Below are 25,895 nucleotides of genomic sequence, written 5' to 3'. Positions count from 1 at the left end.
ACATTAGGCTGATATTCTATTACTGTTTTAGGGAGCCGAGGACAAACTTCTGTCAAAAGGTGGACAAGCACCTCACTTTTAAAGCGCGATCAAGGCCTGAAGGCATCAGAGCGCTTTACATGAGCTCCAGTCGCACACATTCATTTTATGAGGCACAGATTAATTGATTTGCCCAGAATCTCGGGCGTCTCTGCTGAGTCTCGAACCCGGTTCAGCAGCTTCGAGGCCGACCGCTGTAGCTGGATGTCGTGCTCAGCCCCTCTCTCTTCGCGAGCAACGGCCGCCCACGCCATTACATGCCCTCCCGGCCCGCCTCCCTCCCGCTCCGCACTCACCTGAGGCCCGGAGAGAGAGTGTCGGTACTGCGCTTCTTCTGCTCCTGCCTCCTGGCCCTGCCGCTTGCAGCGCTTCCTCCTCAGCCGCTGCTCCTCCTCCTCCTCCGGGGGCAGCGCGGACAGTGCAGCCCGACCCAGGGGCCTCTAATAGGTACCCGACAGCAAGGGGAGCACAACGAGTAGTTCGCAGCATGAGCATCCCGCCTGAGCCCGGGCCCTGGAGCACCTCAGTGGGCACCTACAACACTACAGCACCCCCGTTACCATTATACCAACGTTGACCGCGATCACAAAGCATGCCATCTACCAAACCCGGGACTCGTATTTCGGCGCGGTGGAGGACCAGCCAATCCTGGCGCGGCATAAGCGCCAGGATTGGCTAGGGGGTCAAACAGACGACTCGCCCTGACGCTTCTCAACGGGGGGGGCCCAGCCAGCGACACACCCCCTGGCTCCTTCGGTACCTCTCCGTCAACTTGAGAAAGTTGACGGCTAGCGCGCATGCGCGGGAAAGTTTCCGACTTTATTGCGCAGCAGAGTCAGTCGACTCAGACACTCTTACGTTGTTGTAACCTAAACCCAGCCCGGGCAGTCCCACCCCCTGCGCACTCCCTATTCCATCGGGACTGTCCCGGTCGGAACCCCCGATGGAAGCGCTGCATTTAGGTGCTCTGTGCTCCCTCTGCTGCAGCCGCAGGTGCGTCCACCAGGGTTAGTGGGGCTACGCCCCTACGCCCCAATGGACGCACCGCTGCTGGCAAAGAATAAAGCTCCTTCAATAGCATTATAGTGTCCGAGTGTTATTTACCTTAGGGACACGACACTGGCGACAAGGGTGGGATTTTTGCGCTATGCCAGCGCGCGAATCCCAGGAGCTGAACAACTCGTTCCATGAAGCACCGGTAGAAGGTCGCCGTCGCGACGAATGTGCCCGAAGACAGACCGCTGCTAGAGTCGATGCAGACAACCCAGCGATGCATGCCCCGTAGCTCCGTGGCCGGAAACCACGTGGAGCACATGCCTGAACGCGCTAGTGAGCGCTAGATCGAACGCGCTGTCGAGCGCCAGATCGTGGGTGCTCACCCCCGATGCGTGAGATTGCACATGGTTGCGCACGGCGAGTGGAAAAAGGACGTCGGGAGCCCACCCCGGTCCTACCTGCAGCACAGAGCGCTCTGAGGTGAATGATGTCGGCCCAGGACCTCTGAAGGGAAGATCCCCAGGTCCCACGTGGTGCCCGTCTGCCGGGTGAGTGCCTGATTGGAAAGTGAAACCGAGACAGAGCCAAGTCTCGCGAGGAATGGGATTTTGAGAGTGGCGGCCGTTTTGAAGTCAGGCGGCCTTAGACATTCCCTATCTAAAGACAGTGAGCGGCCATTTTAGGGTCAGGCAGACAGACCTTTGGTATCAAGCACTGGCAAATGCAAGAGTTACAGTGCAACAAGCCCGAGCAAATGCAAACTCCTTATGCAAACAGTCACAAGCAAATGCAAGCGTGCAACATAGACAAACACAGACAAGTGCAAGCTCAAATGCAAACAAGCCCGAGCAAATGCAAATCTCGAATGCGACAAGCATGAGTCGATGCGGATCCCGAACGCAACGAGCACCAGCAAAGGCAAGGTCCAAGTAACTTTCAGCACCAGGTGAAAACAAATGATTGAAACTAAAGGAGCCTAAGGAAACAAATGATCTAGAAGCCTGAGTATAGAAGCCTGAGTAAACAGGTGTCCAGGAAGCTCTCTCTCATCAACTAAATGATTAGACAACCTGCACGGGTCCAGAGAGAGAGACGCAAGAACAAGCTGTCAACTTTGCCACATACCATCGCGAAAGACCCCAAACCACCTGCAACCAACACATGACACTAAAGAAAGCGGGAATTCACTGTACCACATTTCACGCATGATGCAACTGAGTAATCATTCTAAACTCAGGAAGTCCAAGCTTAACCCACCGAAACATACTGAGACAGTCGTGCTAAGGGCTGACAACACACAGTAACCACCCGGGAGCGGCGAGTCTTCCCAAAAGTCAAAAGAAACGACCGGACACCGGACCACGGCCGAAGAGGGTCAGCGAATAAAACGGGAAGCAAAATAAACAGTCCTGTGACAGCAGCACACTATAACCTTCCTCCCTCATGGCGGTGGGAAAAGCGACACCGCGATCCAATCCCTGCATTGAAGTACCACCCCCAGTGACGCAGATCAACAGTCAGAGTTTGGGTTCCCAATGGAACAGATGGCTGAATTCACTGGATGACTTTCTTGAAACAACCGGTGAGCGAAGAGATGGAAAACGTCTACTATTATTACTTCAGCTTGTGGGTCACGAAGGCCGACGCTTAATCAGAACATTTTCAGCAACAGACACAGAGACATATGGAAAACTCAAAGAGACGCTACGCGCTCATTTCGACACGAAGGAAGACGTGGATCATGAACGCATCATCTTCAACGCGGCACGGCAGGAACCCGGAGAATCATTACCAAACTTTATAACAAGGCTACAAAGTCTGGTGCACCACTGCCATTTCAACACATTTACAGACGAGGAAGCAGTTCGACTCCGGGTAATAGAAGGCTGTTCAAAACCTGACACAAAGCGCAAGATCCTTCAAGGGCAGTTCTCGCTAAAAGAAATCATCAGGAGGGCTGAAGTTGGAGAGCGGGTGAAAGCAAGACAATTAGCAAAAAAACTGCACCTGAATGCAAGACACGAAGATAAAAGAAAGGAAACGTCTCTCATGTCTGTGAAGAAAGCCCAAGAAACAAACAAAACCAGAAAGAGGGAGAGCGAAGGCAAAATAGAGATAAGACAGCGGAAGAAACCAAGTGACGCGAAACACCCTGAGTTAACAATACAAAAGGCAGTGAAGGATGATCACGACAGCCTCACTGATGCATCTTCAATGACTCATTCAACAGACATTACGAACTATTCGGAAGAAGCATCAAGTGGGACAGACCACGCAAAGGAGACAGATGACAGTCTGTTCAATGGATATGGAGAAAGGATCAAATACAGACGAGTGGACAAGTCATGCCAACTCTGGACACTGGCATACGAACACACCTTAGCAACCCACTGTCCATCAAATGTCAAGGACACTTCTGAGGAAGCATTGAGCAGTAGGACACATTACACAAGTGTCACTGACGTCAGTACACCCAACAAACAAGAAGAAGAAACAAATCACATGAAGCGTGGTAAGCCACTCAGGCACCGAAAAGGGATAGGCAGGTGCACTCAAGACGCTCATGACAATGAGAAAACTGGGAAGAGACAGTTAATGTCACATGAGAGGGGCAGAGGCCAAATGCTCCAGGACCAGACCAAAGAAATAAACGCGTGGCTAACAAACAACCTGTCCACAGCAACAAAATGTCTCACCGATGACTCCGACTCCAGGAGCATGTCACCACAGACTACCAGCTCAAGAAATGTATCAGTCAAAAGACTCTCAAAGGAACGTTCCCAAAGGAAATCAGCAAAAGGCTCCTCCAATCCAGAAAGCATGGCTGTGCGATCACTCAGGTCAACCGAATCAAGGTCTTTACAATGCTTATGGCATCAATCACCAGAATGCACAATGGAATCAGAGAACACTCTCCCCGTCCAGAGCATCATATCTCACGTCAATGACTCAGAATATTTGATCACCCCACAACACAACACATCATGTCAGTCACAATTATTTCAAGACATAAAGAATATACCGGCACCCCTGAAGGGGTCAGCGAGGTTGACTCAACGCGCTTGCAGAAGGAAAACGGACATATGGGACAGCACCCACCGGGTGAGAAAGGACTATCCTGCCACTCAGCAAGGAAGGCAAAATCTGTGGATAAGAAAGAAACATACACATGCCCGGATGATCAAAGAGTCCACCAGTCCCAAATGCGAGTGGGAGTGGGTGAGACAAACAAAGTCAACAAATGAGTCCCAAGGCCAAACCGAGACACCCATGTCAGATAGTGCGTCACTGTCTAGTATGCACGACTTGGAACAAGAGAACATTGCTGCCTCTGACCGGAAGAGACAAAAGGAAGTAAAATCTCATGCAGATGCTCGGAAGAGAACCAGAACACCGTCCACTCATGAAGGAGATCGAGCGTCAATCGAACGTGAGCCACCAAGAAAGACAGACTACCGCTATCGAGCTGAGCCATCAACTGTCATCTCACAAAGGGCAACCACGATCGCGTCAGAATCTGTAAATGAGTGGATAATTAAGAAGACTATTGGAAATTGCAACGAATCTGAGAACCAGAGGATCACACAAAATGGCTCGCACGTTCAAAGGTGCACTCCCGCAGTCAAGGATGCTCTTGTCAAAATAGCCGACAGATCGAACAATGCAGTGTCTCCAACAGACTATACCTTGCTGACGCCTGAGGAGCGGACTGAGTCTGAGCTTGGAACGGAGATGCGTCTATGACCCATGCGGACAGCCCACAGACCTGTGCGGCCGGTCAAGGAACTATAAACATGTTTGAAGTTAATTCTATTTTGTTAAGAAAGGGGGAGATGTAGTATCGTGTGCAGCAGTCTAGTGTTTGGAGTAGACTCGTGGGAAGAGCAGGAAAGGGAGGAGCACGGAACCGGAATGGGAAGGCAGTTAGAGTAGGGACGGGTTGGTGGATGGAGGCAAAGAATAAAGCTCCTTCAATAGCATTATAGTGTCCAAGTGTTATTTACCTAAGGGACACGACAGCAATCACTCACCTATCCATTCATTTAACCATTGGTAAACATTTAGCCACTCGCCAATCCAGACAGCCTCACATATAAAGTTGCCAATAAATGAAGAAGCGCTTTCACTTATTAAAAAGTTAGACTTATTGATATTTTCAGTTACTATTTATTTTGCATTTTATGGCAACGGTTTACCATGAGATAGCAGGGCTTCTGGACATTGTTTAGCAATTAATTCTCCTCATGCCATTAGGACGATTATCTCTTTTTACTGTGCAAAAATGTACCCATTAATCTTTCATCGGGGTTTGACATTAATCATGCACCTCCCCCTCCCACACACCCAAGCGCTTGGTAAAGGGCCAACAACCCATCTGCAGCTGTGTTCTGTCCACATGGTGAGACCTAGGCTTCCTGCCTCTGCTTTGCTTAAACAGCCCCCTGCTTGCCTCTTACCCCTTTACTCGCTTACCTTCTTGGCTGCCAAAGCCAAACCTGCATTGGACTTTCACGAGGGCAGTTTACTCCTGATCCAAACTGCCAAGAGTAGCAAAAACACTTCTCCAGTGGGGGCAGCATCTGCATCGGAGGTGGGGGTAAGTGACCACCCTTGATTCACTGTGTGATACTCTGCGTGAGACACCTGCGTGATGCGTGACGCATGGGGAAGGGAAACAATTACAGCTCTCAACCAACACCGGAACCTAGGGGCTCCACTTTGGACTCTTTTTTGGCTAGAGTGGCGGTGTAATCTCTAAAGAAATAGGCCTGGCGGAGAGACATTTATCTCTGGATCGTAAGGGGCAGTTGCCAACCACAGCGGGGGAGGGCAGAGCCTTCCTTAATAAGGGAAGAAGCTCCAAACTTACATCTCCCGCCTAACTGGGTGACTGTGGATATGGGTTTGTCTTCCAGGAGTGACTCTGGTCCCGTGGCGAAGCGCAAGAGAAGACGCAAAGGGCCTAGAAATCCACTGATGCACTTAAAAACTGTAATAACAAACTCAACAACCCCAGTGTGGATCTGCCAAGGATGGGATGATGGAGTTGGAGAATTTGTGTATGGAACACCATATTTGTGAAATTAAAATGTACGATTGAGTGTTTGGGTCACATTAGGTGGGGGGGCAGTTAAGACTTTGGGAGTCTATCCTATATGAAGCAATATGGAATATCAAGGAGGAGGAGCAGGGCCCCATGATTGTTTCAGCTCCCCTATTGTTTCTGGTACACCCATGGTTGACCCTCTTTGCTGGATCTTGCATCGTCCATCAGCCCTCAAGTTGGTGAGCGGGTGGAACTCTTAGATAATAATGAAAACATAAGTGCATCTTTGGAAGCATTATATAGGAGACTGTCCTTAGGGGGTTCAGGTTTAAATGGGGTCCTTAGGGTTAGCCTTCACCCTTCAGACCTTTATGCAGTAATTCTTGCTATTTTGCCTGCCCTCTCTCCCAGTAAAGATGAATCAGCATCTCAGTTACAGAATATACTGTGTCACTGTCTTACAAGGAACTCGGATTTCAACATTGCTGACTATGACAACATATTATCCGCAAAGAGAGCAGATTAGGCTGGACCTCTCGCTAAAAAAATATAAGGGGCATTGCATAGTGAATAACTGTAAGTCTCCTAGGCTGGTCCGGAAACTCTTATCACCAGGGCCAGACTGGGAACCGAAAGGCAGGCCTGGATTTTTTCTCGGACCAGCCCCTGGGAAAGAACTGCCTGGCCACGGGAGACTGGCAACACTTGGTTGCTTCTTTTGCTACTGGGGGTCGATATTGCAGCACCGCTTCAAAACCGCCCCCCAGTAACAAACCCAGCCCCCACCGCAGCAAAATCGTCCCACCCTTCCAGCGCTAGAGGCCCGCTACTGCCAGCCCGGCCCTGTTTGTCACTCACCGTTCTTGCTACCTAACTCGTGCCCAAGCTCACGTGCCGCCCTTTGGCTTCCTTTATAGCCTCCTCCGGGTTCACAACGCAGCCCTGGCTCTAGGTGTTAGGCCCCCTGCTACATCTGTCCTACCAAGTCCTAGTACCAGCTTTAGCTATTTTACTTAACTATCTGCTCTGAAACCATTTGTTTGACAAGTGTTGAGACCATGGCAGTGAGGTCCTTCAAGGGTGGGACTATGGAAGTGAGGTCCTTCAAGGTCAAGACTATGGCAGTGATGTCTTTCAAAGTCAAGACTATGGTAGTGAGGTACTGCAAGGTCAAGACCATGGTAGTGAGGTCCTTCAAGGCAGAGACTATAGCAGTGAGGTCCTTCAGGTCAAGACCATGGTAGTGAGGTCCTTCAAGGTTGAGTCTATGGCAGTGAGGTCCTTCAAGGTCAAGACTATTGAAGTGAGGTCCTTCTAGGTCAAGACTATGGTAGTGAGTTCCTTCAAGGTCGAGACCATGTGAGTGAGGTCCTTCAAGGTTGAGACCATGGCAGTGAGGTCCTTCAAGGTCGAGACCATGGCAGTGAGGTCCTTCAAGGTCGAGACTATGGCAGTAAGGTCCTTCAAGGCCGAGACTATGGTAGTGAGGTCCTTCAAGGTCGAGATCATGGCAGTGTGGTCCTTCAAGATCGAGCTTATGGTAGTTAGGTCCTTCAAGGTCAAGACCATGGTAGTGAGATCCTTCAAGGCCGAAACTGTGGTAGTGAAGTCCTATAAAGCCGGACTATGATAGTGAGGTCCTTCAAGGTCGAGACCATGGTAGTGAGGTCTTTCAAGGTTGAGACTATGGTAGTGAGGTCCTTCAAAGTTGAGACTATGGTAGTGAGGTCCATCAAGGTTGAGACTATGGTAGTGAGGTACTTCAAGGCCGAGACTATGGCAGTGAGGTCATTCAAGGTCCAGACCATGACAGTGAGGTCCTTCAAGGTCGAGACTATAGCAATGAGGTCCTTCAAGGCCGAGACTATGGCAGTGAGGTCCTTCAAGGCAGAGACTATGGCAGTGAGGTCCTTCAAGGCTGTGACTATGGCAGTGAGGTCCTTCAAGGTTGAGACCATGGTAGTGAGGTCATTCAAGGTCAAGACTAAGGTAGTGAGGTCCTTCAAGGCAGAGACTATGGTAGTGAGGTCCTATAAAGCCGAGACTATGGCAGTGAGGTACTTCAAGGTCGAGACCATGGTAGTGAGGTCCTTCAAGGTTGAGACTATGGTAGTGAGGTCCTTCAAGGTTGAGACTATGGCGGTGAGGTCCTTCAAGGTTGAGACTATGGTAGTGAGGTACTTCAAGGTCGAGACTATGGTAGTGAGGTCCCTCAAGGTCAAAACTATGGTTTGTGAGGTCCTTCAAGGCCGAGACTATGGTAGTGAGGTTCTTCAAGGTCAAGACTATGGTAGTGAGGTCCTTCAAGGCCGAGACTCAGTTTCTCTTGATGGTTCAATTACCAAGGCATCTAGACAAGTCCCTAAGATCCCTAAAATCGTGTCAAGGGCACAGACTCGTCTAGAATTTGGTCTAACAAAGCAAACAACAGCTAGACAGTGTAGTGTCGTAAGGCGTAGCAAAAATACCCTCAACAAAACACTCTGGTCAACTATAGCCATTTCCCCAACATCGTTCTTCAAACCTTTCCTTGAAAATGCAATAGTAACAATGCAATTAAAAGCTTTATGGGATCAGTTGCTACCATATGCGACCTTCAAAAGGGTCCTAAAGAAATGCAGGAAGGGAAAAATCCCTTTCAGAAGACAAATAAGCTTTGACCAACAGATACCATGCATGGGTGCTGGTCAATAGCTATAAGCAGCTGAAACCGGAGCCACACTTGAGTTCTTCATATTCAGTATTCATGAAACAGAATTTTTTTATCCTTTAGCATGGTTCATTTCTATCCCTAGAAGAGAAACCATTGTGGCTTGTGAAAGAGGGCATCGCATGTCATCTTTGCAGTGCACCTAAAGAAGACCTTTTCCATCTGGTCTGTATTTTCCTATATTCAAAGAGACCTGGGAAAGACTTTCTGAAAAATGCCTTCAGCTCTAGAGGTACCCGAACCTGTAGGCACTCTATTATTGCCTGCTTAAATCCTGGCCCCACTGAGAACTGTCATTTTATTACATTTCTTACCAAATTCCAACAAGTTCTGTACTCTATCCCCCAGATTCATCAAGAACACATTTTGTGATTCCTTAATAGCGAAAAATACCGATTCGCTATTAAGGAATAGCAAAATGCTATTCATCAAGAAATCACTTAAAAAATAGCGATTTCTAATAATTCCTTAATTGCGACTCGCAAATTGCGACTCGCAATTAAGGAATATCTCCCCATTCATTCCTATGGGCCTAGAGGCCCATAGGAATGAATGGGAAGACAATCTCAATTTGCTAATCGCAATTAGCGATTCGCAAATTGAGATTGCGATTTCAAGGGTGCAGGGATGTCCAAAGGACACCCTGTTGCACCCCTGAAATTGATGTGTGCGCAACATGAAACTTTGAAAAATGCACTTTAGTGCATTTTTCAAATTTTTTGCTATTTACCATGTAGTTAGACTTCGCGGTAAATAGCGGCCCCAGATTGCGAATTGGCAATTTTAAAATGGTTCATGAATTGCATTTAAGGAATCTCAAATTGAGATTCCTTAAATGCAATTAATCGCAATTTAGCGATTTCTAGATTTGCGATTTTTGCATTTGGGATGATGAATCCCAAATGCAAAAATAGCGCTCGCAAAGGGCCAGATTCTCAGAATCTGGCCCTTTGCGAGCCGATTTCAGTTTGATGAATCTGGCTGTTAGTGCGGTAAGGCGTGCACATGCTCTCTGGTTTGAATTTAAATGTAGATTGTTACATGTACTGGGTACTTTTTATATTATTTTAACAAGTTTTTTAGCCAGGTACTAGCATGGTATTTTATTCTCTTTGCTATGGTTTTAATCAAATGATGCAAATAAAAAGTAAATAGAAAAAAATAAGGAAGGGTCTGCACCATTCTCCAATTTTACAAAGCAAACTGCAGTGAATGTGCTCTGCTGAAACATAACCGGCTTAGTCAAAATAAATTGGGGACGGGGACTGGCTAACATTTACTAACAAGTGCAACATCATTTTGTTGTAAGAAACTAGGATTCAGGAACACACTACATGGGACGGGTATGTTAATGACTGCCTGCCTACCACCTCTTTCTCTTCTGGTAGAGTATGAGGGGTCTAGCAAACCTCTTTATGGTATCTCAAGAGCGTAGTCATTGTGGTCCCCTCCACGTCCACGACTTCTGGGTCGCTTGATCGAGAAACCTAAACTTTTTCCTACAAACATTTATAATGACGTGTATTCTTACAATAAGCAGTGCAATGTTGACATTCTATTTAACATCATTGGGGTACTGAGAGATAGGGTGTTGGCCTGTTTGAACTATTTTATCATACGTAACAGGGGAATTTTAATGCAAAATGTGGCTTTAGCACTCCAATCCTTGATTGTTCAGTAGGGATTTTTGATGCATTATCTTATTCTATCTTGGACACCAGGGGTGTAAAACGACACAGTTACTTGACGAAGCTGAAATTTGCCGACCCAATTCCAATCAATCAATCAATCATAGCATTTGTAAAGCGCGCTACTCACCCGTGAGGGTCTCAATGCGCTAGGGGGGGGAGGGGAGGTTTTGCTACTGCTCGAACAGCCAGGTCTTGAGGTGTCTCCTGAAGGTGAGGTGGTCCTTGGTCAGTCGAAGTTGGACAGGGAGGGAGTTCCAGGTCTTGGCGGCCAGGTAGGAGAACGATCTTCCTCCGGTGGTGGTTCCACGAATCCGTGGGATGGTGGCGAAGCTGGCAAAGCGGAGTTGGCAGTACAGAGTGTAGAACGTGAGGCGTCTATTGAGGTAGTCGGGGCCTATGTCGTGGAGAGCCTGGTGTGCGTGGGTGAGCAGCCTGAACGTGATTCTCTTGCTGACTGGAAGCCAGTGCAGGTCTCACAGGTGGGCGGTATGTGGCTGTGTCGAGGGATGTCGAGGATGAGGCGAGCAGAGGCGTTCTGTATGCACTGGAGTCTTCTCAGGCGGCTGAGCTTCATCCAGTTTGCGATGTCCCTCATTCCTTCCTGGAGGTTGGTCTTGGCGGTGGCTGGGTCTTTGGTGAGGGAGAGGATCAGCTGGGTAGCGTCAGCATAGGAGATGATGTTGAGGTTTGTGCGTGGACGATGGCGGCGAGGGGGCTCATGTAGACATTGAAGAGAGTCGGGCTGAGCGAGGAGCCTTGGGGTATGCCGCAGATGATCTCGGTGGACGCGGAGTGGAAGGGAGGGAGGCAGACTCTCTGGGTTCTGCCAGAGAGGAACGATGTGATCCAGTCCAGGGCTCTTCCTTGGATCCCTGTGTTGTGGAGGCGAGATCTTAGGGTGCGGTGGCAGACGGTGTCGAAGGCGGCTGAGAGGTCAAGGAGGATGAGGGCAGCTGTTTCCCCGTTGTCGAGCAGGGTCCTGATGTCATCGGTGGCTGCGATGAGGGCGGTCTTGGTGCTGTGGTTGGCGTGGAATCCGGACTGGGATGGGTCGAGGGAGCCATTTGCCTCGAGGAAGGCGGTCAGCTGTTTGTTGACGGTCTTCTCGATGACTTTTGCCAGGAAGGGAAGAAGGGAGATGGGCCGGAAGTACTTGAGGTCTTTAGGGTCCGCTGTGGGTTTCTTCAGTAGAGCGTTGATCTCTGCGTTGATCTCTGCGTGTTTCCAGGTCTCTGGGAACCTACACTGGGTCAGAGTGTGGGACCACAACTGATTATATCTTTCACACCAATACAATTTTATCCTCTATACAGTCTGGGGGCAAATTGGCTAGTGAATTCAATGACTTCAATCCTAACTTCATATCACTGAATCTACTGATTAATCCAACAAGGAACCACAAGATTGGCCCGAATAGCCAAGTACTGAGCCATACGGGGCGCAAGCTATACTGAAAGATGGTAGATTATAATGCAACTTTTAAGCAATATTATTAGGGAAAACATTCCTTCAGTAAATAAATTCTTGGTTTATGACATCACGTACAACCACTCAATCATCAAAGCTTTTATTGACATTGACCTTAGTTTCAAGAAAGCTTTGCTCACTGCCATGAGAAACTATATCCCGACCAACCAGTTGGTTCGACAAGGACTGCAGGGAGGCAAATAGATGCCTGCGGCTAGCCCTAAGTAGCAACCCCAGGGACCAAGAGTGTATCCAGCATTTCAGATTCACTTATAAAATTGCCATCAAGAACAGGAGGCAGGAGATGATATAGAAAGCATGGGAGAGTTTGATTATCTCATGTTCCCTTAGAAACACAAGCATGTTTGGAAAACTGCTAATTTGCAGTCACTGGGTGGATGTAAGTTAATCTACCACCTGGAGGCTCATTCAGTACTGCATAGTGTAGACCAACACCAACTTTTCCTGTATCCATCAAGATTGAATTACGGAATGTGACCATTGCGATCCTAGAGAGCCCCTCAGGCAAGGCCCGTCCCAAACATCGTCCTTATGGACATTTATAAACATAAGCCAGATTTATGGGCCCCTGTCATCACCAACACTATTAGTTCTGCCTGTAACTTGATAATTCCATCCTAATGGCACATGGCTGTAATTATACCAGTGTTTAGAAAAGGTAATAAGCAAGAACCACATTGTTACAAAGCTATTTCTTTGTTGGACTCTGTGGTTAAAGTGGTCAGCCGGGTCATCTTACAAAGGATTCTGAGTTGGGTAGAGGACAATAATGCCCCATCTGAGGCCCAATATGGATTTAGAAATGGCAAGGGCACAATTGAATACTGCATCAACTTACATCTAGTAGTCAGTAAATGCACCATCACCAAGCAGGGCCAGTTTTTATAATCTTTTATGGATCTTATCAGATTCTTTGATCGAGTGAATCGGTCAGAACCCTGGGGCATTTTATCAGGCATGGGGACGGACAAGGATATAATCAATTGTTTACATATTTAATACAATAATGTTACAGCTTCTGTGACATATGCCCAATGGGATGAATGTTCTGATTCATTTGCACTTGGGAGGGGATTTGTCAGGGGTGTGTCCTCTCACAATGCTACTCTTACTGTAAATGAATGGGCTCAATGCTTTTTTAATTAAACATTGCAAGAACATGCCTATTGTACAATCTAGACGTGTCCCTGCTTTGCTCTATGCCGATGACGCTGTTTTAATGTCTAGAACACTAAACGGACTTAAAACATTGATCAACTGTTTTGTGGTAATCGTGGATAATTTAGACTTGGAAACTAACTTTGGCAAAATTTACTACATGGTCTGTGGCAGAACCAACATCAAGGTTAGGCCTATATCCATTAAGGGCAAGATTGTGGGATAGGTGGCGCATTTCCCATATCTGGGTTTCACCTTTGACTCCTCTAACTCATGGACACAGGGCCTCTATGACAGAAGTGTGAAATGTAATCCACATGTAGGTGCCCTATTCAGCTTTGCCCAGAAGATAAACAAAACGAATCCTCCCTCTACTAGAAATATACAATCCCAACTGTATCCTAGTTCTGACCTATCTGGCAGCAATCTGGGCATATCGATCTAGTCAGAACCTGCAGGTAGAAGAAAATATTTTTGTTGGTGGCTCATGGGGTTTCCACCCAACAGCTCAAATGTCTTTCTGCCTGAAGAATGAGGCTTGGGTTATGCAGAGGACAGTGACTTTTTTTTTATTATGGCTGTATGTTTGGGGTAATCCTCATGCTTCACTCATGCTTCACTGAACCGCTCTGTCATCGAGAGCCTGTGACTATGGGATTTTGATATTTTGGCTAAAGCATATTTAAAATAATTTGCCATCTTGATTTGAAGGCCAGAATTTGTTACTAGTACACAAGACATAATATGAGCAGATGATACCTGGGTCAGGGAGAACGTCATTGCCCATGCTAAACTATCCAGAGAGGGGGATGAGATGATGAACTCTTCTACACAGGAATATACATTAATTCAAACTACACCTGGGCAGGAAACATGTATGAGTCTTGTTATTAATCCATGAGAAAGATCTCTGCTTACCAAATTTCGTTTAGGCTCCATTTAAAGCCTTTTCTGCTTTCCTTTATGCCAATACAACCTAGCAGCCATCTTGATTTGCCCATGCGACCAGCCCTCGCCCCAAAAACTCTTGAACTATGTTGTTTTTTGCACATTTTATCATCAATTTAGGAGACTATATTTGATACCTGTACTTTCAAATGGAAACACACTTTGTTTTATTTAAAAACATTAGCTTCCCCAAGTGTAGGTAAAGATGTAAGGAGTTTTTTTTTTGTTTTAAATCATCCGTAAAACGCCTTAAAACCTTGCCTTTTTAATCTGGCTTAGTCACTTTCTAATATGTTTCTGAATTGTGCCTTAATTTTCTTGTACTTTTATTTTTGTCTTTCACATATCAGAGCAGTAGTGTTACTGTTGTAGTTGTATGATTCTTTTTTAATGATTGAAGAAATATTTTTCTGTCCGTATGTATCATCCACATAGCAATGATAACCTGGCCCTGCTTCTGATGCATTTGTGTAGGTGGGGCACATATAAAAAAATGGGCAAACATTGGGAACTGTTGGAGAGCTTTGTATGTTGTCCAATTGGGCTCTGATCTTAATTTGCCTCGGTTTAAAGCTTGAGATAGCAAGATCAGGATAGATTTCAACTATGCTAAAGCTTGTGGAGGTACTCCTACTCCATTAACGAGGAATGATGAAAGAAATATGCAACCCATTGGAGAAAGCCGAGGAATAGTAATTTTCCACCATTCAGAATGATGAGAATGTCATTCCACACTTAATCAGTGTCATTTACATCACGTAGCCTGAACAGAAAGTTCACTACACTAAGTCAAAATTATGTTCATTGAGATGAGTCTGGATTTACAGAACCACCAGCGTTTCTAGAATGTTGGCCCTATGATCGAGGATAGTGATAAGCTGACAGCTCCCAAGTGAGGTAGGTTCAAGGGAGGACATCTTCAGGAGATGCTTAACAAATTCAGTTTTAGGGATGTCGAATGGGGAGAGGATGTGGGCTGATGGCTAGACTAGCTGGGTAACCAAGCTTCGAGTCTAGTGGTCGACTCCAGATCCTGTGGTTCTGGGCAAATCACTTAATCTCCTCGTGCCTACCAAAAAAAATGAATGCGTCTTGTGTAACGTAGCTGGTACTCATGTAGAGCGCTACAATGCCTTTGGGTCGAGTTTGTGCGATATAAATCTGCACAAAAAAATACTGTTTCTTCCGGAATGAAGGCTGCAGATAGCTATTACTTGACAGCTGCAATGTTTAAGTATGCAGATATAAAAAGGATATATAGCGTCTTCAGTGGACTTACCTTTTTCAAAGAGAGACTGTAATGCAAGGGTGAAAAGACATAATATCGAAGGAAAAATATAGAATGGACATAATATTGAGTAAAAACTATAGAATGGACATAATATCGAATGGACAGAATATAGTGGTTAAAAATATCGAATTGAAGGTAAGTAATATCGAATTTTAAAATATAGAAAGTCATAATATCGAAGTAAGTAATATCGATTTTTAAAATATAGAAACTTAAAATATCGAAGTAAGTAATATCGATTTTTTAAATATAGAAAGTCAAAATATCGAAGTATATAATATAGGTATTTAAATATATCGAATTTTAAATTATATCTAATTTTTTAAAGTGTTTTTTAATGTTATTTAATTTTTGCGTAATCTAATTCTGTAGCGGGTTGTGGGTTTATAGGGGAATAGGGAGGGAAGTAATTAATTGTAATTAATTAAAAATGTTAATTTATTTATTGGTATTTATTTTGAAGTCATTGTTAATTAATATTGGTATTCAGTTTGAATTGTTAATTAATGATTGATTAATTAATTGGTAATTTATTTTTATTAATCGATTTTTTGATAATTAAGTTAATTTTATTAATGTATTTACTGTAGAGGGTTGTGGGTTTATAGGGGAATGGAGGGAATTAATTTAATTGTAATTAAGTAAATAATTTTTATGTATTAATTGGTATTTATTTTTAATGTATTAATTAATTGGTAATTAATTTGTATTAATAGCTAAATAATTGTATTTATTAATATTAATTTGTATTTGTAATTGATTCATTATTATATAATATTAAATTGGTAATTTATTTTAATTAATATTTTCTTGGTATTGATTTTTTATTAATTTTAATTAATATATTACATCTTTACTTTCCCTGCTGTTGCACTCACTGGAGTTGGAATAGCAATTTTTACCCATACACTATCCAACGCTTTCCCTACTGTTGCACTCTCTGGAGTGGGAATAGTCATCTTTACCCTCCTGGTATCCAACGCTTTCCCTACTGTTGCACTCTCTGGAGTGGGAATAGTAATTTTTACCCATACGCTATCCAACGCTTTCCCTACTTTTGCACTCTCTGGAGTTGGAATAGTAATTTTTACCCCTAAGCTATCCAACGCTTTCCCTACTGTTGCACTCTCTGGAGTGGGAATAGTAATTTTTACCCCTACGCTATTCAACGCTTTCCCTACTGTTGCACTCTCTGGAATGGGAATAGTCATTTTTACCCTCCCGCTATCCAACGCTTTCCCTACTGTTGCACTCTCTGGAGTGGGAATAGTAATTTTTACCCCTTTGCTATCCAACGCTTTCCCTACTGTTGCACTCTTTGGAGTGGGAATAGTAATTTTTACACCTACGCTATCCAACGCTTTCCCTACTGTTGCACTCTCTGGGGTGGGAATAGTAATTATTACCCTCCCGCTATCCAACGCTTTCCCTACTGTTGCACTTTCTGGAGTTGGAATAATAATTGTTACCCTTATGCTATCCAAAAGTTTCCCTACTGTTTCACTCTCTGGAGTGGGAATAGTAATTTTTACCCTCCCGCTATCCAACGCTTTCCCTACGGTTGCACTATCTGGAGTGGGAATAGTAATATTTACCTCTAGGCTAACCAACGCTTTCCTTACTGTTGCACTCTCTGGAGTGGGAATAGTAATTTTTACCCCTACGCTATCCAACGCTTTCCCTACTGTTGCACTTTCTGGAGTGGGAATAGTAATCTTTACCTTTCCGCTATCCAATGCTTTCCCTACTGTTGCACTCTCTGGATTTGAATAGTAATTTTTACCCCTAAGCTATCCAATGCTTTCCCTACTGCTGCACTCACTGGAGTGGTAATAGTCAATTTTACCCTTTCCGCTATCCTACGGTAAAAATATTGTAATTTTTTTATTAATATTAGGTTTGTATATATATATATATACATATATATATATATATATATATATATATATATATATATATATATATATGTGTATTAACAAATCAATTTGTATGTTGTTTTTTTAACTTACATTAATTATTTATTAATTTTAAGGTTATTTAAAAATTTTAAGTAGGTTTAAGTTAATTATATTTATTATTTCATTAAAATTCCAATAATTTAAAGCATTTAAAAAAAATCGATATTTTGACTAACTATATTTTTTACATCGATATTTTTGATTCGATATTTTTGTACTTACCTGTTTGGAGATAGGAGGTCGATATTTTTGTATTATATATTTTTACCTTGATATTCTTGTAGTTCTATATTTTTGACATTGATATTGTTTCAGTGACCCTAATGCAAGAAGAGGAACAAAATCGATATTCAAATAGGAAAGCGGCAAAAGTTTAGACATAGTAGATTCCTCAGATGCAGATGCCTACTTAGAACAGAATCACTGGATAATATCCTCAAAATGGGAGCTTGTTGGTCATAAGCAGTGATCAATCTCATAATATCTGATTTTTTTCGAATAACAATTGGATAACTGATCAAAAAACAATTGATTCAGGAATAAACCAAAAGAGTTTGCCTTTATTTTGTACCGTGCTAAATGTGGCGTTTAATTCTCAAACATTGCTTTGTGGTTTCTTGTTCTATGTTGCCCAACACTGACCCTGTCATCAGCGCTGCTGTACTTCCTTTTTTGGTCAGCCCTTCTTGATTCCCTTTTTTAAACCTTAAATATCTCTAGTGTATTTTTATTTTATTAAGAAACTAGCGTACCCGTCGCGCGCTGCTGCGATCTCCGAAGAAAGGAAATTCATGAAACTCGTTATGATAACATTCAATTTACATTGTGTCATTTTTATTGAAACTTAATTATTTTAATATGGAAAACATTTCAAAGTGTTGTTTTAATTCTATTTATTTATTCGAGTGCTTGTGGATACACAATTTTTTGTTTTTCCATTTGGTGCGTACATCAGTATTCGAAAGATTCTGAGGGCCCTAGGGGGCCGATATTTAAAAAAATTTAATGCCAGAAACCTTTGCGGGAGTGTACTCAAAAACTTCCCAAAGTTTCCTGGCGATCGGATGAATGGTGTTTTAAATCTATTTATTTATTCCAATGCTTGTGGATACACGATTTTTTGTTTTTCCGTCTGGTGCGTACATCAGTTTTCTAAAGATTATGAGGGCCCTGGGGGGCCGATATTTTAAAAAAATGTATGCCAGAAACTTTCGCGGGAGTGTACTCAACAACTTCCCAAAGTTTCATGGCGATCGGACGAATGGTGTTTCAGTTCTATTTATTTATTCGAGTGCTTGTGGATACACGATTTTTGATTTTTCCGTCTGGTGCGTACATCAGTTTTCAAAAGATTATGAGGGCCCTGGGGGGCCGATTTTTAAAAACTTTTTACTCCAGAAACCTTTGCGGGAGTATACTCAACAACTTCCCAAAGTTTCATGGCGATTGGATGAATGGTGTTTTAATTCTATTTATTTATTTGAGTGCTTGTGGATACACGATTTGATGTTTTTCCGTCTAGTACGTACATCAGTTTTCGAAAGATTATGATCTCAAGCATCAACACGTCTAAAATAGCTGTGGATGCAAAGTGTCACTAGGAACATCTACCCATGTTTTATTGTTGCTACTTGGCCAGATTTTAGGCCTATTCCATACTGTGCTAGATTACATGGATTGGAATTCAAGGTTGCCGCCAGGCACATGATAGCATGCCATACTCAGCAGGATTCTTATCTCCGGACCTCCTAAACATCACTGCTTAACTCAAAGACTTTCTATGGCATATTTACAATTAGAAGCTTTCTTACTCATGAGTATAACCCCTCTGTGAATGCTAAGGGGCATGTCGCCGCATCTTGGCAGTGGTGAGATTCCTCAGGAAGTGGGAAAATCTATGCAGAGTGAGACAGGCAACATCAGCATCATAGTTAAGGAACTATTCTAACCAAGGTCTGCAATATTGAATGAAGAAGTGATTGAAGTATTTCTGAAGTTACTTTGAACTGTGGCTGACCATAAAGGTAATAACCAACTTATTTGAATTAACCTATCTCTCCTAAACACAAATACTAAAGTTCCCTTTAAATCCAGCTGACCAATGAAGAAGCAAAGTGACTGCTCTAACATCTGCACATTGCCTTCCTGAAGCTTGGTCTAAAAGGATAAAAGTTAACCATGATATCAGAATCAGCTGGTTAAATGACCAAACTATTTTTGTTCCTGACTCTGATATTAAAAGGCTCTCGAGTGGGGTTTTGAGAGGCATCCTACATAATTTACAACTAATGTGCTGCCTTTTAGCCTCAACCCCAAGCATCTGTGTAATATTACTGAAACATTCCATAATCCTTATTCACTGGACTAGGAAAAGAGAAGTTGAGGGATGGATGGAAGGTAGAACAGTTCCAGGAGGGTTTACTTTGCAGGGGTACAGTGGCATAAGGTGTAGGAATTCTGCCACAACACCGACATTCTTCCATACACCAAGTTGTGCTGCTACTTGGGCCTTGCTCTCACCCAACATCCCCCAACTTGCTCCTTACAGGTCGTGTTTTTGTTCTCTGCCTTGTGCCAGCTGCCAGCACTTTAGTCATCTTTTAACAATGTTCTAATGTAACTTACTTGACCAACTCCATTAATGTCTTCTGCCCGTCACAGCCCCTTCGCACCGATCATGGTCCCCTGCCTCCCACAATATCACCTTATTTACCAGAATACACAGCTTAACTATGTTCATCGAAAACATCTTGCATGTCTGCTCACTGTGCCCACCACCCAGTGCTGCAAGTGCTCGCCCTAACTGGGGAGTCACATTATTTTTGCTGGCCCTACATTGAAAAACATGAGCCAGGCTAGTAAAAAATTGAAGAGATGGCAACCCTAGCCCTAACATATGGTGGGTCGGAAGGAAGGGTGAGACAGCAGTGATGTGACACAGGGTGGTGATAGCAGGATGGATTGATGTGTGTGCATGTGTGTATGTACATGTTTGTGTCTGGTGTATAAGTCTTGGGTGCATCTTTTGTGTGTGCCTTGTGTGTGTCTCTATATATTTACATGTACTTTTATACATATACACCCTGAGCATATGTCTCCAGGATCTGGAACAACCTCCCCTCTGACTCCAGAACAGCACCCACCCTCTTCCAATTCAGGAAGAACCTGAAAACGTACATCTTGTAAAAACACTAAATTGGATAGGCTGACTTCAGGGAAGGACTGGCTGTAGCGGGCACCAGGCATTTCACCGATGGGCCAGATGTGTAGGGACGGTTTTGTGCCAGTGGGGGACGGTTTTATCACTGCAGGCCAGTTTTGCAGCAATGCTGCAATATCGCCCCCCTGTAACAAAATTGGGGTTGGTGCTTCTTACTGGCACCTACCTCGCCCCCAACTCCCCAAGCCCCCCCCCCCCAGCTCCCAGGGCTGGTCAAGCAACAATTTGCCAGGGCTGGTTGCTGTTCCCAGTCTGGCCCTGGCCAACTTCTCACCTTCCACTAGCTATACCTTCTCCGTCTGTCCCCTATCCCCTAGGTATCCCCACAGTGGTTTCTCCCTGTACAGCGCTCCATTGCTAACCTGCTAGGTTTGTATTTTAGAAATATCAAAACATACATACATTCAAACATTCTGTTTGAGGGTGTGTGTCTTGTGAATGTATGTTTGTATGTGCCTTACATGAATCTGTGTGTGTGTGTATTCATGATTGTGTGTGATCTTATTTGTATGCATGCATGTGAATGTGTATTTTGTGTCTAAATCTTGTGTGTGCCCTGTGTGTCTCTCTATACACTTACACATACTTTTACACTTATGTCTGCTAGTCTTATATGAATGTGTACATGTGAGTTGTCTATTAACATGTGCATGCATTCCTCTCATTTCTACTGGATTACTGCAGTATATCCCTCAATTGTAGCTCTGAGCTATTGAATTGCATTGATGCAGCCATCCTCCCTCTGCTGTCGAGCAGAGAGACACATGGCCGGATTGGGAAGCAAAAGTAACCATTGACAATGTTATACATCAGCCCCAAAATCCACTGTGTAAGCAAACACATCCATGCAATGGGCCTGCACCAATTTCCAGTTTCACAATGTTGTGCATTCTTCTCTGTTCTTCTCTATTTGCATCTGTTTTCAGATGCAAATACGAAGAATGGCCCCACCCACAGACATGAACATCCTTAAAATGTCCGCGAACTGTGCAGGAAATGAGGATGATTCAGCCGCATCCGGCAGCTGTTATTGAGCCAGACCCAGCATCTGAGCTGGACCCAGTGAAATGTGCTGACTTTGCCCTAGTGTAATTTGCAGACACCGGAACACATTCGGCAGGTCCTTCCATTGTCTAGTTTCTATTCTGATCAGCAACATGCAGGCGGTGAAAGGGCTTTCTGATTTTCAGTTCCAGCTGCACCCAAACCAAAGGCCAAATTTAAGGAGCCATCCGCCCCCCTTCAGTTTGAGTATCATCCTGGCAGCTGCTGGGAGCTATCTGGAGCCTCTCACTTAGATGGCAATGCAACTTAGGGAAACAAAGGCCCACAGCGTAATCCTTTACAAGTACATAAGAGAAACTACGGTTTGGAGGCAGGCTTTTTACTTTGTTCACTCCCTGTATATTACAGATATGCATGCACCGTAAGAATGCCAGCCAAATCAGTCTGTATGAGTAGTTAACCAGATAATAATTTAAACAGCACTTGCTCATTTTTTAATGAAATTATTTTATAAGGCTACTCATCTCAATGTAGGGTGTCAGAGCACTTCACATCACATGCACACATGATACCTTGACAAGAAGTCAAAGGAGTCTGTAGTGTACAGGATGTGTTTGTTGAAACAACAAGTTGTAGGTATTGCACGCTGTCCTGACTGACAGGTATTATATATCAATAGTGCATGATCCGTGGAAACGCAAAGTCAGGATTTAAAAAGTAACACAGTGCTTGGGGTTGTCTGTAATAATAAGACTTTATAACTACCCAAAGAGTAGGTGCGCTTATCCTGGTAACAAATCCCACAAAACCTTTACTAACCTCTGCGCTCACTTCAATTTGGTAAACTCCTGGAGGGTACAAAACCCCACAGGTAGAGAATACACATTTTATTCACCACCCCACGACTCGTACACTCGCATTGACTATCTACTTATCACGAGTAACGGCATCTCTAGAATCGAAGAGACATCAATAGAGCCCAGGGTAATATCAGACCATTCCTGCATCCCATTATCCATCTCCAACGTAAAACCGACCAGCCGTCAGTCCATATGGAGCCTAAACGATGAGGTGTTGGATAAGGAACAGCATAGGCCAATCATAGAGAATGTAATCCAATCTTACCTAGAGCATAATAAGAGGGATGACACTTCTGACCTAACTCGTTGGGAATCTCTGAAGAGTACTATTAGGGGTGTAATCATTAAAATCAGATCAGCTGTAAACAAGGAGCATAACAAGGTCTTTGACGAATTAGAAAAGGAGATCTCAGCCCTAGAAAGCAAGCACCTGGCATCTAGAGATGATTTAACACTGAATAAACTGGCTAATAAAAAATATGAATAGAATAAAATAATAAGTCATAGAGCAGGGGTTTGGTTAAACAGACAAAAGAGGTTCAAGCTGTGTGAATCAAACAAGGCGGGTAAGAGTCGAACTGCATACTTAAAATTTAAAGTGCAAAAGAACACGATTAATAGTATAAAAGACCATAATGGCATGACATTCTCTGACCCAGATAAGATTGCGGAAATATTCAATGACTTTTATAACACCCTATATTCCAAAAACAAGGACGTGGATAACGCTAAAATGCAGGATTATCTTAACGAATGTGACTTACCGACCCTCTCAGTCATGGAACTTAATAGCCCAATAACCGCCCTGGAAATTGAAAAGTCAATAAATTCTCTAAAATGTGGGAAGGCTCCTGGGCCTGATGGGTTCAGCGCAAAATTCTATAAATGTTTCCCCTCTCTCTTATCTTCGCCACTATTACACCTGTTTAATGAATTCAATGACACAGGTAAAATCACAGGTACACTGTCTGAAGCCATCATTGCAGTGCTGCCTAAGGAAGGGAAAGACCCAACACTCCCCAAAAATTACAGGCCAATTTCCCTTATCAATATAGATTGTAAGCTCTTTGCAATGATCCTGGCTAACCGTCTTCAAAAGGTCCTGCCCACACTTATTCATCCCTCTCAGGTTGGTTTCTTAAAGAACAGACTTTCCAGTGACAACACCAGGATCTTAGCTCATGTGTTGGAAAAGGCTAAACTTACCAGATCTCCCATGGTAGCGATAACGCTTGATGCCAAGAAGGCCTTTTATAAAGTTAATTGGACGTACCTAGAAGCAGTGCTGAATGGGTTTGGGCTGGGGAGAAACTTCACGAAGATGGTAATGTCGCTATATTTCAGTCCTTCGGCTAGGGTCAGAGCGGGAGGCTCGTTCTCTTCATCCTTCCAGCTACAACAAGGAACTAGGCAGGGGTGTCCCCTCTCCCCCTCGTTATTTTTACTTGCAATTGAACCATTCTTATTCCACATAAGGAACAATGACCGTATCTCAGGAGTCCACTTCAACGACTGCACGGTGATAATTACTGCTTATGCGGACAACGTTTTAGTAGTCTCGGAAGAGGCTGAGGAGGCCATCCCTGCTCTAATGTCCTCAATTGAAATTTTTTCCCGTGTGTCAGGGTACAAACTAAACAAGGATAAAACTGAAGTAAAACTCCTGAATAATCTGGGAAACAAGGAGGGCTTGGGTGACTCCGGCCTGACTTGGCAACCAAAATGCTTTACATATCTGGGGCTGGATTTTGACAAAGACTTAATCTCTACTCTTCACACTAACGAAAATCTAATCTTCAAAAAAATCTCCAATCTACTGGAGGGGTGGTCACCTAAATATCGCTCATGGTGGGGTAGGCCTGAAACACTGAAAATGATGGTGACTCCCCTAGTGAATTACCTTGCGAGCATGTTGCTGATGACTTTCTCCCCTGACTTCTTGAACAAGATTGATAAGCTCTTTAATACTTTCCTTTGGCAGGGGAAGAAGCCCAGAATATCTCTGACTAAGCTGCAGCTATCTAAGGAAAAAGGCAGTCTGGGTCTCCCTAACTTCAGGAATTATCAGACAGCATTTTTATGCAAACAAAGAGAGAGCTGGCTGACTGTAAATCCGGATTACACACCGGTCTGGTTAGACATGGAGAAATCACTCATCGACAACGTGCCTTTACCAGCCCTGCTCACTATGGATCTTTCCCATCTGCCTCATTCTCAATACATTCTCCTCAACACTAGACGTGCCCTTCTGAGACTAGAGCAGATACACAAATCGAAATTAAGACTCAATAAGTCTAATATAGTCTCTTTGTGGCGGAATCCCTTGCTGAAATTGGAAGGAAACATGCTCTACTGGGAACTCTGGTCTCGGAAAGGCATAAACTTAGTAAAAGACCTCTATGAAGGTCCCCATCCTTTACCTTTCTCAACTCTTCAGGCCCAATACAATTTAACGGCTATGGATTTTTATGATTTCCTGAAGTTGAAAGCTCTCCTCTCAGCGCGCACCATTAAACCCTATGACCCATGGCTCACGCTTCAGATATCACGAATATTGAAAGCAGGCCATACTGTTTCAAAAATATAAAAACTCCTTCTACCCCTCCCTTGAAAATCGCACAAACAAAATGGGCACAAGTGGGAAGCCAAACCCAACTCTACCAACCTCATGTTCGACTGGGACAGAATATATAACACAGCCTTCTCGAATAAGATTTCCCCTATCCTGTATCAAACCAAATATATGCTACTCAATAGATCATACTGGACTCTTGAAAAACTTTTAAAACTTCGTTTAAGAGAGAATCCGACATGCTGGAACTGGAACTCAGCTATTGGAGATCCTGCTCACATGCTTTTCACTTGCTCCTCCTTGCAGCTATATTGGGAAAAAATGTATAAATGTATAGAACACATTTTTTATTTCAAACCCCCTAGAGAATTCTCATACATCATCTTAGGCGTCCTAGACCCAATACTAGCTAAGGATAATGACCGTCAGCTGTTGGACCTCTTGGTCACCTTAGCTTGCAAAGTCATATTGTGTAAGTGGAAGAATGCTAAAGATGTGTCCTTTAGAATTTGGCAAGAGTGGCTGTCTTTCCTAAGAGGAGCGGACAATCCGGCTCTGCACACTTCTCCATGGCGTATATCTCACAAGAAACTTTGGAAGTCCCTAGACGCCTCTTCATTCTCATTTGATCCCCCGTGAACTCCTCCTCTTACAGTAATGTATGTAACTCCATGGTAACCTCACTGTTCCGAATTTAACCACACTACTTGTAAGCATGGCCGTTTGTAATAATTTGTAAGAATTAGCTTCGTACACTGCTGTATCCGCATTTGCTACTATAATGTTGACACTGGATGTTACCAACAGGTACTTGAGTATGCAAACTTGTATGTATCAACCAACTTGTATGTATTATTTTGAGTCGGACCCATTTATATTTCTTTCTTTTCATTTCTTTTCATTTTTTCTCTT

This window comes from Lissotriton helveticus, chromosome 12 (assembly GCF_964261635.1).
Source record: "Lissotriton helveticus chromosome 12, aLisHel1.1, whole genome shotgun sequence".
Lineage (NCBI taxonomy): Eukaryota > Metazoa > Chordata > Amphibia > Caudata > Salamandridae > Lissotriton > Lissotriton helveticus.
Note: the sequence above shows the minus strand (reverse complement) of the source record.